Source organism: Diceros bicornis, unplaced genomic scaffold (assembly GCF_020826845.1).
Source record: "Diceros bicornis minor isolate mBicDic1 unplaced genomic scaffold, mDicBic1.mat.cur scaffold_78_ctg1, whole genome shotgun sequence".
NCBI lineage: Eukaryota > Metazoa > Chordata > Mammalia > Perissodactyla > Rhinocerotidae > Diceros > Diceros bicornis.
Window position 1 is genome coordinate 637495 of NW_026691667.1, and position 15861 is coordinate 653355.

General features: G+C 47.7%; 1 long non-coding RNA gene across 3 annotated transcripts; it reads right to left on the bottom strand.

Annotated features, from left to right (window-relative positions):
* Nucleotides 1-5028: 5028 nt before the first annotated feature.
* On the bottom strand, nucleotides 5029-6423 carry LOC131403695 (uncharacterized). 3 transcript variants are annotated; one of them, XR_009219483.1, is made up of 4 exons: nucleotides 6368-6423; nucleotides 5741-5773; nucleotides 5278-5399; nucleotides 5029-5075 (listed from the first exon to the last, which is right to left on the bottom strand). It is a non-coding gene; the product is annotated as an uncharacterized LOC131403695 (long non-coding RNA). The 3 variants fall into 3 exon arrangements; XR_009219481.1 differs by having other exon boundaries at nucleotides 6326-6419; XR_009219482.1 differs by lacking the exon at nucleotides 5741-5773.
* Nucleotides 6424-15861: the final 9438 nt, after the last annotated feature.

Genomic DNA, 15861 nt, shown 5'->3' on the forward strand with positions numbered 1-15861 from the left:
AAAGTAAGAGGCTTGTGAAGATATTCCTACTGGAGTAATCTACTTTATTGAAGAACGGTTATTTAGAGTGGATTTCTTTGTGTAAAAACAGGAAATGTGGAAATTTGTGGTGGGAATATGGTGTTTGTGAATTAATGACTGGTGAGCAGGAGAACTTTGGTTGAAGATAGGATCGGGGTGTGGAAGTGAATGACTAAGGATGGAGTAGTGAATAATTTCATTAGAGATGAGGCACTGAAAGGAGCTGAGGAGTTCTTGGAACTCTGTGTCCCAATAACAGTGGGCTGTGGGACACCAGCATGTGTGTATTTGACCATGACAGAGAGCGGAGGAGAGGAACGTCCTGAAGCAAGATGGCGGAGGGAAGTTGGTCTGGATTTGACACTGGATAATGACCTTGAGCTTTCTGTCATTGTCTCACATCAGCTTGATGATGTCACTGAATCCTGTTCTCCATGTGTGGTCCCTGTACCAGCAGCTGATCATCACCTCTTAGAAATGAAAATTCTCTATTCCTTCCCCAGCCCTACTTGGTTTGAGATCCAGCAATTTGAGTTTTAAAAACTCTCCAATGATTGTGATGCACAGTGTGATTTGAGACGCATGTCTCCAGGGAGAGAAGGAAGGTGGAATATCCACGTGAGCTGAGAACGTTCTCCATGGATGGTAGTCTTCATCCTTCATTTTGTTGAAATTTCACATTTTATTTTGTTTTGAAAGAGAAAGCTCCAAAAATATTCCCCGACTTCATAGTGGAAACAGTAAAATCATGAAACTAAACCCATTCAGAAAACTGAAGATCTATGCACTCTGAAGCCTAAGCAGCTGCATATTCCAGATGCCAGTTACTGGAATAACTTCCCATCCTGGTGTTGAGGTCAGGTGCAGTCAGTGGGAGCAGACCCTGGAGAAGCTGCAGCAAGTCTGTGGATACAGCAGACTGCAGGGACTCCAGGCCTGCAGCAGTAAAGGAGAATTTTTAAGTTCTTTGGAGTCGCAAATACCTTTCAAACAGTCACACAGGCTGGTCCATGTGAATCCCTGGACCATGCTGGGGCTGAGGGATCTGCACACCAGCCCTGAGCCCACCCTGGCTCGCTGTACATATTGGGCAGAGATGAGTCCAGGAATGGGTCTGGGTCGCTCACAGACCCTCTGCAGGCAACAGGCATCTTCTACAGATATCAGGAGACAGACACAGAACGTGAAGAAAAGCATGGGAGAGACTGACTGTGGTCTCGAGGACAGACGAGATTGCCGTGGAGGCAGAGAGAGCAAGGAGCCAAGAAAGGCATCCTGAAAACAGTGACAAAAGCAACATCGGTGTTGAAGAAAAGGAGAGTGGTGCCATTGAGAAATTCCCCATTAGACAGGCTTGACTCTCACAGCATCTCTTTGTAACCTCCATCATGATCTTGACCTTTCATGGTAAACCTCAATTTTTCTTTACCATGAGTTTTCTCCTTTTTATATTAAAATTGATAGCATAATTGAAGCTGAGGAACTAGTGTTTTGAACTTACATTTGTTTTTTCTAGAACTTACACTCAATGAAGTGATGATATCTACTAGAATGAGATTTGTCTTTGAATGTATATTAAATCAGATTCCATAATTTTTTATTATGATTTTGCATCTAATTTTATTTATTTATTTATTTTTTTGCTGAGAAAGATTTCCCCTGAGCTAACATTTGTTGCCAATCTTCCTCTACTTTTTGTGTGGGTCACCATCACGGCATGGCTGCTAATGAGTATTGTAGGTCCGTGCCTAGTAACTGAACCTGGGCCACCAAAGCAGAACATGCCAAACTTAACCACTTGGCCAGCAGTACGATTATTTTGCATCTAATTATAACGTAAAATCCATCAGTCTTTCTCTTCATGGTCACATGGTAATTCAGACATAGGTGATTTCTATATCATGAATTAAGTATCTCTTATCTGTTACTTGGCAAACTTGTGTAGCTTTGATTTTGGTATCTCAAGAATGAGCATACCCCCGGGGACATTATTTTCCACTTAGAGAACCTTGGCAACAGGCTCATTGCCTTCCTTCCCACACTAGATCCAGAGTCATGGAAATGAGTTCGCCTTGCACACAGCACAGAGCACATAGGAATTACTCAACAAACATGTGATAAGTGAATAATTGGTGGCATCATCAGGTCATTCACAGAGGCCAGACTGAGAGAGAGCTTCCTTAGGTCAGGAAGGAGAAGCATTCCTTTATATTTGTGATGTTTTAATTTGTAACATTGAAATGTGAACACCAAGTATACTGTTTTTATCAAAAGTGTGTTCTGAAGGTTTTCAAAAATCTCTAAAGCTCAGAATACAGAAAAATAAATCTCTGTGAACCTGTTACTTGTTTCAAAGATTGTCAACTCGTATACCATCTGACTTTGTTTATCCTCACACCAAGACCCCAAGAATTAACCAGAGGAGACGGTTGAGAGCACATAATTTCAGCTGTAAATATTTCAGTTTCTCTTACAGATGAGGGATTTTTGGAACACAAACACAATAACTTTATCACATACAAAAATAAAAATGTCATTCGGATAATCAACTATCTAGTCAGTATCCAAAGTCTCCCAGTTTTGTCAAGGTTATTTCCTGGTTTTACATTTTATTTGAGTCAGGATCTTAATGAAACCCTTCTTTTGCAACTGGTTGATCTGTTTCTGAAGTCACTTTTAATCTCTCACTTTTAATCTCTTAGTAGTTCATGCGTCTTGGGATTTGGGTGGGATATGAGTGTGTGTGTTTGTGTTGTCTACACAGATGTGTGAATTCATTCTTTCCTGGATGGCAGTGCCTTGAAAGGAAGGGCCTGGGCTGTGGGAACTAGGATTTCTACTCTGCTTCTGGCTGAACTGAAAAAGCCTCCCTGGGCGACACTTGAAGCCTTCAGAAAGGAGGGGGAAGAAGTACCAAGGAATTCAAGACAATGGCCCTTGTCTTACAGGGTATTTCCAGGGCATGATGTTCAAAATGCCGGGTGCTAACCCTTTAGCTCCAGGTCGCCGGGTGGGTTCTCGGCATGAGCTCTGAGCAGTGTCTTTTAACCACCCACCTGGGGAGCATTTCACCATTTTAATTGGTAAGGTTGTATCTGTGGTGACTAAGATTGGTGGCATTCCCCTGCTGGACCCACTTCTATACCTACCCCTCTCCTGCCTCATCTTTCAAAACTCCCAACAGGAAAGTTTCCCATCCCTGTAACACAAATCCATATAACCACAGCACAGACTGGAGAAAAGAACACAGCTGTCCCAGGGGCTACGTGCTCTATTCCCTCAGGCCCAGCAGCCCGTTTGGGACAAGTCAGTAACAACACGAGTGAGTGTGTAAACTAGTGATTTTCTGAGACCAGGGACCTCAGAACCACATGGGCCCAGATGTCACCCAGGGATGCAAGGGACGGTGTGGGTCATTTAGTGGACAGGATTAAGATCTCTTGTCCTGGCAAACCAGAGCTTACCCCTGATCCATCAGGCCCAGCTGGGGAGGAATGGCTACGGTGTACCTGACAGAAAGGCTAGGGGCCTACTAGGGAATTTTTGGCCAAATAGAATCATACAAAGCTGTGCAGGGATGCTGGAAATCCTAGTTCACAGGGAGCAGTGAGGTTTATGGAACAAAATCCTGTTTTAGGTTTAAAAGCTGCATCATGAATCTTTCCCTCTGGATATGAAATAAGCGGAAAAAGGACTTCCAAGAGCATGGGTCAGGATCACAGGAGGATTCCAATCTAGGCAAAGGGTGAACAGGGAGCCCCAGAGGCGGCCTGATGGGGATGTCCTGTGCACCCTTAGTCCATCTGCACATGGTCTTCCTCTATCCTTGTCCGTTACACATGCAAACATTTATCTTTTTTCATTTATTTCTCATTTAGTGTTCATGCAAATCCAGAGACTTGTTAGAAAATGGCAAGTTCCAATATCTGATCAAAGAAACCTCAAGAAGAGAAGCAAAAAACATTCCTTCTTCCTGGAAAGTTGTAGAAAGACAGCCACTGTCCTGGGGAAGGACATGGTCCTGTTAGGTGCTATTTGAAAGACACCCACATTTCAGTGGTTATTGCTCTGCCTGGGAAAGTCCCTCCAACCTCTACATCCAGGGAGATCTGAGGGGCTGTCTCTGCTCCTGTCCCAGGTGACCACACAGAAATGCACCTGTCCTCTGAGGAAGGGAGACTTGAGGGTTTCATTCAGTAGCCAGGGAGGAGGCTGGTCCTCCTCCCTTCTCCCACATAAAATAAGCTGTGAGCATACACAAGTTCTTAATTCAAGGAGGAAAGTGAGATTCTGTGTCTTGTTTAAATGAGCATAAGAAGTGAAAGAACCACACCACAACACCCAGGCTGTGACAGAAACAAGATACAATGTAAGAGTCAAATCTACCATTTACTAGTAAAGAAATAATATCACTCCTCCCCAATGGGTTAACAGTCGCTGGGGTGCAGATGTCAGGGAGTTGGAGGGGGTGGTTCCCTCCCTCTGGGGCTTTAGGGGAAACCAGGGAAAGTCTTAGGTTGTCCTCCTTCACTCAGGGTGGGAAGAGCTGGCCCGGTACACCCCGAGGGCGCCAGTGTCCCTGCTGGTCCGGAGGAGCTGCACTTGTGGTCTCCAGAGTGTGACGGCTCATCGCCAAGGGCGTGGTGGCTGAAGAGAAGAAACAGACTATTTTGGGGTCCCTTCCTGAGATTCATGGCACACCTCCCTGCCCCCCTGCACTCTGATCAAAACCCTGTGCAGAGTGCTGAGTCCATCAACAGCACCCCGTTTGTCCCTGATGCAGGAGGCATCATTTAGCATCATCCATTTCAGAGGAGGCAACTGAATTTCAGAGAGGAGAGGGGAGCAGTCTGTCCCAGACCTGGTCAGCAGTGGAGCTGGGATCCAGGCCCATGTTTAGGCCGAAGGTGTACTGAGCCCCTGGATTCAGTCGCTGCTGGTCCCAACACTCACTCGGCCCTAAACTGGAGGATGTCCGGTTCCTCTTCCTCTTGAAGAGCCGCATTTTGCTCGCCTTCTGGTGTGCAAGCTCCAGCTAGCAGGAGACCCAGTAGCTACAGGACAGAGTGGACCTTTGAGCTACCAAGAGCGACACCTCATGTGCCTCTCCCAGATCCTGCCAGCAGCTGAGTCCCAGTGCCCCATGGGCCACCCCGCTACGAGTTCTGAGGCTGATTAGCGAGCCAGACCACAGGCTCTGGATCTGGCCCTCAGAGAGAGTCTGCCCTGCCCTCACCCAACTCCTGTCCCCCTCACCTCTCATGGACACTGAGGGGCTCCATGGCCTGGAACCAGGCCCCAAATCACTCTTCAGGCTCCAGGTCATACGCATTTGCATCCTGCTGGAGCAGCTGGATCCTCCTGATGACTTTTAATTTCTGGGAGGAAGGACAGGATGCAGACAGAGCTTGGGTGGGGAACACTGCCAGGGACTTGTGCGGATTGAGGAACTGGTCTGGGGTCTGTGCTCACTCGGGAACCCTCCTTCCTTACCACTCCATTCAGGACTTGCCTGTCCTCACAGTTGGCTGGAATTTCTTCCTTATCCAGGAAGGTGTCCTTGATGTCAGCCCCTCCCACACTCGCCAACGTGATGGGATTCCCAGCTTTGTGGATCTGACTCTCCCAATACACATAAGACCCAAGGGATGAAGCCAGAGAAAGTCTTGCCAGTTGAGGTCTGTGATTTCCACTTCCCCACCCTCCCACAGCTGCTCACCTCATACCATTTCTGGAAGTTGACCCGATTTCCCTGGAAGGGAGACAGCTAATGTCCATCAGAAACAGCCCCTTAAGGCCATAACCAACCCCCATCCCACCCTTTCTCAGGCTGCAAGAACATCAGGGCCCAGCAGAGGGCAGAGCTTCCACAAAGAGAACTTGACACTGGGCCAGGCTCTGGGCCCCAGAGCAGGAGGGACAGGGGAACTGAGGCCAGAGACCTTATGTAGCACACCATCTCTGATGACAGATGGGGAGACTGAGGCCTCAGGGAGGAAGGGACAGCTGGACCACAGAAGTGCTTCCTCACTTGCAGGGGCTGATGGCACTCCCCCAGGGGCAGGGTCTGAGGGGGAGGCTGAGTGCAGCTCAGACACAGCCTCCTGCAGCTCTGCAGGCAGGCAGCTCTGAGCTTCACCAGCCCAGGGAGCCTGGTGGGGGGCTTATGCAGAGCGTCTATTCATGCATTGCTAAGATGGGCCTGACAGACCAGCTCCCAGCGGTGGCCATGGGGCTCTCATGAGAGAAGGTTTGCCAGGTACTGAGAGTTCAGGGCCCAGTGCAGGGCTCTCGCCTCCCAAACCTCAGGATCCTGCTCCTTGGTCCCACCTCCAGGCTCACTCACTTCCAGATCATCCTCCATCCCAATGTTCAGCAGCTTCAGGTGATAGAGGAACGTGCCCAAGGAGGGGACGACACCCTGTGAATTCAGGGTGGGAGTGGTGAGATGAGTCCCACCTCTCAGGTGCCCCCATGGACCCTCCCCCAAATCCCTTCACCCCAGCCTCCTGCCCACCACAGACTCCCACAGAGAGCAGCCTAGGTCCCTCAGCGGCCTGCCCCCAGTTGCCCCCTCCAGGACCACTCAACTTCCCCAGTCACCTCCCAGGGGCGGCTTTTGGCAAATCCCAGAGTATGTGCTCCCTGCCCCTCCCCTCCCTAATCCATCCTCGGCCCAGCCCTTCCAGGCCTCCTCCTAGTCACTTCCAGGGCAGGCATTTCAGGCTCTGGGGCTCCAGGAGCTGGGCTGGAGGAGGAGGTACCCCTCTCTTAGGGAGGCCTCAAGCCGTGAGGAGAGAGTACCCCTCCTCTAACACCTGGACCCTCCCCCTCAGGGCCCTTCACCTGCTGCTGCTGCCTCTCCTGGGCTCCCTGGGTATCCATCTCTAGGGTGGCCCACACAGAGTTCATCTCCTGCAGGGTCAAGGACAGGCTCAGGGAGGCCATGCTCCCTTCCCCATGTCTCCCAGGCCCCTGATCCTGGACCCTGGACATCTGATGTCTATGGCTGATCCCATTCCAGAGTGCTCTGATTCTAGATCACTCCCAGCTCCAACAATCCCTCCTCTGTGCCCTCAGGCCTGCCCAGGCCCCTAAGCCTCTCTCCTCATCAGGAAAGTATAAGGAGGACTCCCATGCCTCCCAGGGTCCCCTGAGGATTCAGTGTCATCTGACTGTCACCAGTACTCTCCCTTCCTCCCTCGACGAGGAGGAGCACAAAGCTTCTGCACATTCCTCTCCCTCTTGTACCTCATCACCCCTATGAGGCTTGCACCACAGATCATCTCCTTCCATTTCCCAGATGAGGAGACTGAGGCCCACAGAGGGGCAGTGACTTGCTCAGGGGCCCACAGAGGAGACCGTCCCCCCTCCCAGCCAAAGGGCCTGGCCCCCGGCCTTCACTCCTCCTCCAGACACACCTCTGACCAAGGTCCTGTCCTCTTGACTCTCGGGGTGTGTTGAGGCCCTCAGTCAGCCTGAGCCATGGATTGGGAGGCACAAGGTGTCTCGGGGTCCTATCCAAGTGGATTCTGTGTTTTCCAGCGCCCTAGGATTCTCTGACACCACGCTGGACCTGAGGCCATGCCAAAGGCCTCAGCTCCCTAGGATCCCCTCATGATGGACCCTGCACAGAACTCCTCCTTTATTCACTCAGGAAGGATTCCCCTTGTGCCACATCTGAGTGACAGTGTAGGGGGTTACCACAGCGCTGTGTAATGGTGACATTTGCATCCTTTTTTACTTGGAAACTTCTAGTGTCCTGTCAGGAATGTCCATTAAGAATCTGTAGGTTCCCCGATAATTCTCATTGCAATCTGGGGCATATCCTTGTCAACAAGGCACCGGGCGAGCCTCACTGGTTTGTCAGCAGTGACCACTATCTGGCTAGAGTGCACAGTCCCAGAGACCACACAGTTCTGTCCCAGATCCACCATTTGGCCCAAGGCTGGGCAGCCCCTGTGTCCACAAGACCTGTGTGACCTCACAGTGCCCATCCCTGGGGCAGGCAGAGTGCCCACCCCTGTGAGGTGCAGTGAAGACAGAAGGAGCAACAGGGGCCTGGCTTCCTGAGGACAGGCTGGGCTGCTGTAGGAAGAAAGGAACCCCCACCCACTCCATCCACCCACCAGCCTGGAGGAAGAGGGCTAGCTGATGGGTCCGCATGGAAGCCAGAGACCTGCTCATTCTGCCAGCTCTTCACCTCCTGGAACAGTCCAGACGACATCACTGTATCCCGTGACCAAGGCCTCCTGCCCCAAACAGTCCCCACTTGCCCCTGCAGCTCACACCCCCCGCTTCCTGTCAAGCTGGACAAGACAGACCGTTATTTCTCAGGGAACCTTAAGTGAATAACTTCCCAAAGCACATCCTGCCTTGTCCCTCCCCACCTCACCTCCCCTCCTTCCAGATCTCCAGCCTCCACTCACCTCCTTGAGCATCTTCCTGCTCTCCCGCTGGTTTGTTTTCATCAACTTTTTAAGTTTTGTACATTTCTTCCTGAGGAGGGCAAAAAGGAAAGAGACACTGTGGAGTGGTTTGAGGGTAAATCCCTTTTGTTTGAAAACCCAGAAGATTCAGATAGCCTGGATGAGAATTTTCACTGTGTCCTCTGAGCCCTGAGGTGTCTGGGACTGGGGAGGGGGCTCTCCTATTGTCACCTGGGGCCTCCATTCTCTTATCTTCTCAGCAGATGTGTTTTAAACAGTCTTAATTACATGTGGACAGAGAGTTCTGTTGTTGAAAGCACTTGAAAATCTTCAATTTGCCTCAAGCCAGGATCTGTCACTTAGGGAAACTGATTCCTGAAGCAGAACCACTGGCTTAAGTTTTCAGAAAGACTCCAAGCCTCCCAACCAGGTCAGACCCTATTGCCAGGATTTGCTGTCTCCCAGGAGGTCCCAACTGACTGAAGGGCAATGCTAGCCCTGTGGGGGTTGTCTGGTCCACCCAGGTGGTTCTCACATGGAGAGAGGCCTACCCACCTGGACACCCATCTCCATGTCTCTTTTCAACGCTGAATGGAGAGGACCTGCAGAGCCCAGAGGATCGCATGGAGTGAGGAAAGTTTCCTCAGGCCCTGACATTACTGGGGAAGGGAAGAGTATGTGCTGTGAGGGGGAGCTGGAGCCCTGCTTCCTCTGGCTTCTGTCGCCTCATTGACGTCTCCTGTCCTGGATGACACAGCAGCTCAGGGAACCCGGGAAAGGCACAGGTGGAAGCTGATGAAGAATACTTTCAGGGAGGAGGATTTTAGCTCAAGGCAATGAAGGAGCCCAGGAAGGGGTGAGCTTCCCACCACTGGGACCAGGAGTCATGTCATCGAGGCACTGGCAGGAGGGGCCTAATAACTGTGCAAAGACTCAGACCACAGACTTCAAACATGAGAGCTGAGAAAGGAGAAGGGGCAGAACTGGGAATGCAACATGATAGTTGCATTCGGATAACGGTTTCGCAGGTTCTTATAAAGTTAAACATGCACTTATTATATGACTTACATATCCCACTCCTAGGGATTTACTCAAGCAAATTGAAAACTAATGTTTAAACAAAGTCTTTGGGTGAATCTTCATAACCATGTTATTCATAATTGCCACAAGCTGGAAATAAACTAAATGTCCTTCATCAGGTGAATGGAGAAAGAAACTGTGGTGAATTGGGACATTAGAATACTACTTGGCAATAAAAAGGTCAAACTCTTGATTCACACAAAAACATGGATGAATCTTGGTTGCATTTCTCTAAGTGAGGGAAGCCCGATTTAAAAGGCTGTAGAGTATATGGTTTCATTTGTATGACTTTCTAGATAAGTCAGAATTACAGAGGTGAAAAATGATCAGTGGTTGCCAAGGGATGGAATGGGGGAAGGGGTTGACTACACAGGGACAGTATGAAAGAATTATGGGGGGTTAAAAAAACAGCTCTGTATGCTACTGTGGAGGTGGATACATGACCATAAAGTTGTCAAATACCACAGAACTGTACACCACAAAGAGTGAATTTTACTCTGCAAATTTTAAAAATCAATCAGGATGCTGGGGAACTCAGATGAAATGCAGTGACAAATGAATCTCACTGTATTACAAGCATGTGACATAGCCACACATAATGGGTGGGGATGAAAGGTCCTGACCTAAGTTACATTGGAAGACAGTGTTTTCATGGGATACTGTAAAACTAAAGTATCGTACACAAACACTGTACTCTAGGTGGTAAGTTTGTTTTTCATAAGGGTATGGATTAGCAATTCTGAAACTAGTTGACACATTAGGAAATATATTGTAGCTAACTGGAGTTAAGTTTCTCACTGTTGGTGAAAGAAGTTAAAAAGAAACAAAACGAGAATGCTAGAATAAACTCTGTGGTGCTGGATAGGAGTTGGAAGTATCAGTATGAATCCGTGTCACTTCTAATATATCTATCCAGATAGATGGATAGATTGATAGATAAATAGATAGATGTGTAGACCTGAGTTTATATTTATGCATACATTTCCAAGCTCTGCTGAGAGGGTCAAGAAGCAGTGACACCCTAGTATGAATGAGCACACTTAGCTCCCAGATCTTGCTTTCTAAATATCATTCTCCAATAAAAAGAACCAGGTTTTCTTGGAGAAATGGCTAATTCTAGGGCTGAAGATGGAAAATACAATATGAGCCTGGACCATCTTGTAGTGCCAGAAAGTAGGAAAGTGCTTTAAATAAAACACAGCAAACGATGAGAGGTGTCAAAAGGAATCAATCTGAAAGTCTTCTCAATGGCTCAAGCTGGAAAAATGTGAGCAACATAATAAATAATGGTAGCATTGGATTATTACACAGAGAATAAAATAAATATCCACGAGTCTATACTGACATAAAATAGATTAAAAAAGAAAGGAAGAAAGAAAGAGGAATAAAAAAGAATAAGAAAAAGAAAGGAAGAAGGAAGGAAGAGGGAGGGAAGGAATCTTCCTCACAGAATTCCAAACAATAAATGTGGCTGGATAGCATGAAATAGAAAATCGCCACTAGAACACCACAGTAATAATTACTGTCGGTAAGGCTGACTGATGAATGCAAAAACTGTGGGTGAAACTTAAAAAAAAAAATACATTTGCAGAGCCTGAAATCCTCTGCCTCAAAATACATAACTTTTTAATGTTAATTACTTTAAAAGACCTATGACTATTGAAAGCAAAAATTATAACACTGTATTGTGGGATTTATAACATGGGTAGATGTAAAATTTATGACAACAATAGCACAAAGGACAGACAGAGGTAAATGGAACTGTTCTGTAACAAGTCTTCCATATTTTACATTGATTAATCTGGTGCACTATTACGTCTAGGTAGGCTGTGATATGTTAAAGATGCATATTGTAATCTGGACCAACCACTAAAAAATGCAAAGGTGTGCCTCTTAAATGCTAACAAAGGAATTAAATAGCATACAGAAAGGGTTTGTACAAGAATGTTCACAGGAGATGACCTGCACTTCCCCAGGAGGAGGATTCGGCACTGTGGGGCATCCACAGAGCAGAACGCCCTCACCCGTGCCGAGGAGCAAACGCTGACACACACATGCTGGGTGAGTCTCATCAACCTCGTAAAAAGGGAAGCAAGCTGGACAGAAAACAATACACATGGGATGATTTCAGCCAAGATTAACCTATGCTGAAAAAACCAGAACAGTGGTTGCCTCGGGGGAAGGACAAAATTGCCTAGGAAGGAACAGGAAGGGGTTTTCTGGGGGTGATGGAAATATCCTATTCTTAAAGGGGTGAAGGTTATATGGGCATGTTTATTTGCCAAAAATGTAAGGTTGAGATTTGTGCCTTTCAGTGTGTGTACTTCTTATCCCCCCCCACACACAAATGACTAAAAGAATAATAAAGTGAGGTGGGAATGGGATGGCGTGTGGAAGAAACAAAAATGACAGATGATTAGTAGTTGTTGAAGCTGGGTGACTAGCCTATTATTTTGTTTTGTTTATTTTGTATATTGTTTAAATTGGTCTGTAATAAAACACTTGTATAAGAAGACAAACTCGATATATAGTGTTCGCTGGTAAGATGTCACTTACGTTTGGGGAGGAAGGAGGGATAAAGGGATTGTTGGAGCCTGAGTGAAGCTGGCGCTAGTTCTTGGTCACACAAGTGTGTTCACTTTGTAATAATTCTTTAAGGTTTATGTGGATGACTTCTGCGTATATTTCTATACGCATGTTATACATCAATAAACATTTTAAATCCGGCATATTTGCAAAAAGATCTTAACTCAATATCTCAGAATAACAGCAGTGTTTTGTTTTAAAGTGGAACACGTTCATTCATGATATCATCAGATGGATTTTAATATTCCCAAGTATCTACTAATGCCCTCACCCTTGAGTGGCCCCCCTGGGTCGTTCCATTTTTGCCTCAATTTGGCAAGTGGCATGGCTTTGAGTTTTTATGATGGGTATGGGCCCTTAAGTTGAGTGGGTTCCAAAGAGAGGATCTCTGCAGCAACCCTGATCACGGGGTCCAGAGGGAGGATCATGGCTGGCTGGATGGATGGAGGGGATGGTAGGACAGATGGCCTTGAGAAGGCAAATTCCAGGATCCCCTGCACCCGGTATTTCCATTTTAGATATTGAATTTACATTTCAAATACTGGCCAGGGAGCTTCCACCAGGGCTGCAAGTATCCTCAGCAATAGCCAGGCTGGTGAGCCCCACCCCTACCTGAGTACTGGCCTCAAAGGATGCAGCCCAACCACACTGCACATACTCTGGTGGATGGGCAAGTCATGGAGAGAGGGCATCATATAGAGAAGAGGCGAGGTAGAAGGTGGGGTGTAGAAGCAGAGGGGCGTGGGTCAGGGGTGTAGGGACAGGTGGGAGTTGGGTCCCCTGGCTGTGCAGGCTGGGTGCTTTTGTCTCTTAACCATTCCCGGCTGGGAGTTTGCAGGACTGCATGACTACAACTCCCAAGATGCTCTGGGCACGGGGCGGTGCCTAGCCCTGGGGGGAGGAGCAGGGCGGTGAAAGCTTGCCTGAGGGCCAAACCTCCATTGACTCAGGACTCTGGTCCTACACTTGCTCCAACTGGACTGAGTCCCGGAGGGATGTGACGGGACGAGAGGGACCAGGGAGTTAGGAGGGTGTGGCAGCTGCATGGGCAGCCACGGGCCTGCAGTGTGCAACTGCTTTTGTCCAAATTTGAAGCTGGACTCGCGCCTCTATCCCACTGCCTCCCTCCGTTGCTTGATTCCTCCTCCCCCCTGTGTGCCTGTGGGTCTTACCACAGCCTCCTACCTAGTCCAGGGCCAGGTGCTTCTCCAAATTGCTTATGGGAACTGGTTTGACATCCCAGAAACTTTCCACTTTGCCTGCTGCCCTCTGCCTTCTCCAGCCAAAGTGCCATCATTTCATCAGCTTTTAGGAGACATTCGCCCTTGTGGCCCCTCTTGCAAGCACAACTTAAGAGTTTGCAGGGTGGTAACATTGGCTGTTGCTTGCCTTTTTCGCAGATGTGGAAGTTGAGGCATCTGTGAGGTTAATCACTTGTTTCCCCAGGATCCACTAAGAGCAGAAGAGAAAAAATCAATTCCCAGGCAAGTATCTAGTAGACCGTTTTCACCAACCCATTCCAGTGCAGAAGTCTCCAAAATAACATCCTTAAGATGAGAATAGCTTAAGCATTTTGCCCTTTAGATTGATCACCTAATCTCAGCTCAGGCCTAACTGGCCAGTCTCTCAGGGACATGGGTGGTGATTCTGATCCCTCAGGAAGAGAACGGTGGTCCAGCTTTGGGAGAGGGATGTTCATGGTAGACAGCACCTGGGCAGTATTTGAAACCCGTCAGCCTTAAGATCTCTGCTTTGGATTCAGGCAAGGTTCCCGGATAAACACGCCTTGGGATAGTCAGATGTACCGTATTCTTTAAAAATTGATTACATCAGTGAAAATAACAGAACATAAAATATCCTGCTCATTTGCAAAAGATAAAATGCAAGCAAGACTTTCTTGTTAATTTTTTGCTTCTCATTCTCTTGGCTGTACTGTACGCTTGAATGCAGAAACAAAAATCTTGAATTGCCATATTCTCTTTTCCTGAGATTGGTAAATTAACTTAAAAGTCTTATTGAAACCTGTGGAGGAATGATTAGCAGTTTTTCTGATTTATGTCACCCTTAAAAGTCTGGGAGTTGATCTAAATGAAAACAAGTCCTTGTTTATATTACACACCCCAATAGGTTACATTTCCGATTACTGAATGTGGATTATTATCAAAACAACTGGAAAACCTGATCATGGAAACTAGACCCTGTCACTTTGTCAAGAATTTGCCTCTTTATCAATTAATGACACATGAATTCTTCAACGTTTTTGTAAAGAAAGGATGCGAATCTCTGCAGTGTCTCTGAATGTGGCAAGACGGGGAATTCTCGTTAGACCACATCCTCGGGTTCTTCTCTCGTGTTCAACATGCCCAGGTGATAGTCCGTGTGGTCAGGTGCAGCGCCACCCCCCAGCCCCCAGTGTTCCATCCTACTCTGGCCTGTGACCTCTTCAGGGGTTTCTGATGACACTCGTCCACAAGTGTTGGAAGGAGACAGTGTAACGTGAGGGTATTCCTCATCTTGAAACAAGGATTAATTGAGAGGAAAGTCTCTGGGTCTGTGTGCTCCGATGCACTGTTGTTGGGGTGTGGCTTCAGTGACCACTGTGCTCCCAGCAGTCCCCACAATGGCTGCCTCAGACATTTGATCTCCTGGTGCAACCACAGAAGCTGTTGACAGAGCTGGGCGCTCGTCGTGGTTAAGTGTCTTCCGGCAGATTTTGTGGCTCTGACCCTCCTCTGCTCAGCCCCTTCCCATTCCTAACTGCTGCATTAATTGCTTTGTAGTTGTTTCCTGGGAGCCACTGTGTGTAACTGGATTTCACAGTGTCTTTAGGGACCCACCCTCACTACACGAGTCACTGTACAACAGCCACTTACCCTGGTGTAGCCCATGTTCGTCCTCTAAAGTGGAGTTGTGAAGAACCCTGCTTAGTTGGAGCTCCTCTCATTCTCATGCTGCTGGGGCTGCTTATGAAGCTGGGCATCTCGTCTTTGGTCTCATCACATTATTCTTTTCATCGATTATTCTGAAGTCGGATATGACTTTGTTAATAATGTGACACTGGCTGTCACAGGCACTTCTATGTATCTTCCCCAACAGCTCTGTGAAGTATGCCTGTGATCCCCATTTTACAGGGGGGACACTGAGGCTCAGAGATGTCGAGTAGCTTCCTTCACACAGTTTCTTGGTGCATTTTGAGTCTCCACCTGGAACTCCGCCTCTCAGGTGTGTGCACTTAGCTGGTGTTACATTTTGTCCCTCTCTGCCAGCCTCACCAAAGGCACACGGCCCATCCTGAGTCCATTGTCTGCTAGTTGGCAGCCACCCTGCACAAACAGGCCCTGGGTGGGGAGTGGACTAGCAGGGCATGGTCGTCCAGCCTACCCTGGGCAGGTTCTAGGTTCATTGCAAGTGCTGGAGTAGTGGAAGATACTGACCATCACCCATCTGTAAGGTTTCTTATGTAGAAATACTTCACCGACTTTTTGCAGGTGTTATGTCTTTTTGTCTTCATTGCTCCTCTGGGCTTTTTCCTACAGTCCGTGCTGTGCAGTAACATACAGTACAGAGACTGGTGAACATAATATTTTTGCCCTGCACCAAATGGTCACATCACTCATTTTTCTAATCATGAAAGAATTACATACTTTGTAAAAAAAGTCAAATTACACAGATCTATGTAGAGTAAAGTGAAACTTTCCCCTTCCATCCCCTTCCCTGCAAACTCACTCCCCTACTCAGAAGGAAC